General features: G+C 40.5%; 1 pseudogene; it reads right to left on the bottom strand.

Annotated features, from left to right (window-relative positions):
- Window positions 1–65, bottom strand: LOC111812048 (annotated as a pseudogene).
- Between the last annotated feature and the right edge of the window lie 1,345 nt (window positions 66–1,410).

The raw sequence follows: 1,410 nt of genomic DNA, 5'->3' as shown, positions 1-1,410 counted from the left end.
CAGGGGCCATGCTAATCTTCTCTGTATCGTTCCAATTTTAGTATATGTGCTGCCGAAGCGAGCACTAGGATGCTTTCTAAGATGAATAGATTAGCAAGTAGGGACTTCTAGTCATTAATCAACATTTTTCACTCCTTCCATAAGCGAAAGCGACCTGAGCTTGTGGACACCCCAAATTAAGACTATATTTCTAGTCTTCGTTGTGGATTAAGATTTGGCCATAAGACTAAATTTTGGCCAGTGGGATGAGAGCAGAGGTAATATCTAGGTTGTTGACATATATGGTGAGACATTATGTCAAGTCACCTTTGATCACTTAGATAAAATAGTATCTTAGGGATTGTGAAGGCCAGGATAGAAACTAACCAGCTTCCTGGATAATTCACTCAGTTGTGGTGCTGTACCAGTCCTGGACCACCTACATCTGGATGGTGCATCAAGGAAAAATCAGCTTCCATCTTGTTTAAGCCATTCTTCTCTTGCATTTCTATTACAGCAACAAAATCTGTATCTTAGATTTTGATACATGCATAAGAAATCCATTAATTACCTGCATTAGAACAGATTTAGTAGAGAAGTGTGGGCAGAACCATGTGACAGTGGATGGAGGAACATGCAAGAAGTGAGGAAGTAGGGCATCTCTAGATACTCTTTCAAGGTCAGAGACATCTTGGCAACAAGCTCTCCATTGAAGTTCAGATTAGAATGCATTCTTTTAACTATCCCTAAAAGAAGGGATAGTTAAAGCAGTAGCTGCAGTAGGTGTTGGGTCAAGGGAAGAGTTTGGTTTGGTGATGTGATGACTGGAGAGACTGCATCCTGCTTCTAAGATTTTGAAAGGCTCCAATAGAGAATATGAAATTAAAATACAGGAGTGAGGTGAATTAGTAGACAATTCCCCTATGGAATCAGAAGGGATGAAATCCAAAAATCAGTTTAGAAAAAGGAGACCTGCTTCTTCTGAGAAAGAGATGAGAAGGAAAAGATGAGTTGGAAACACATAAGCAAGGGCTGACCAAGAATCTAAAGGCTTTTCTCTGAAGGGAAAAGCAAGGTCACATACTGAGAGTGTAGGACACAGTGGGTGATCAGTTGGGAGGTTTGCATTTCAATGGTGAGGTTTTGGATAGGTGGGTGGAGAAAAGGTTGCCTAAAGGCCATGGGGTTTCATGCTGGAATTGTGGACCTAGATGGTTTTGTAGTCCATGGCTTTAAAAAGCTATATGTTTTTCTTCTGGGAGAGATTAGCTACAGAAACAATGAAAAAGTATATATTGCATAGGATCAGAAAGCCTAAAAACCCAAGAGTGTCCATGTCTTTATTACAAAGGTTGATAAAAAGGAGCCAATTTGTGCTAGGGCTGAAGCTTGATGGAAGAATGTATTCACCCCCAGCACATGTGTGCACAT

This window comes from Octodon degus, unplaced genomic scaffold, assembly GCF_000260255.1.
Source record: "Octodon degus isolate 3935 unplaced genomic scaffold, OctDeg1.0 scaffold00110, whole genome shotgun sequence".
Classification (NCBI taxonomy): domain Eukaryota; kingdom Metazoa; phylum Chordata; class Mammalia; order Rodentia; family Octodontidae; genus Octodon; species Octodon degus.
This window is presented reverse-complemented; position numbering and strand designations above follow the sequence as displayed.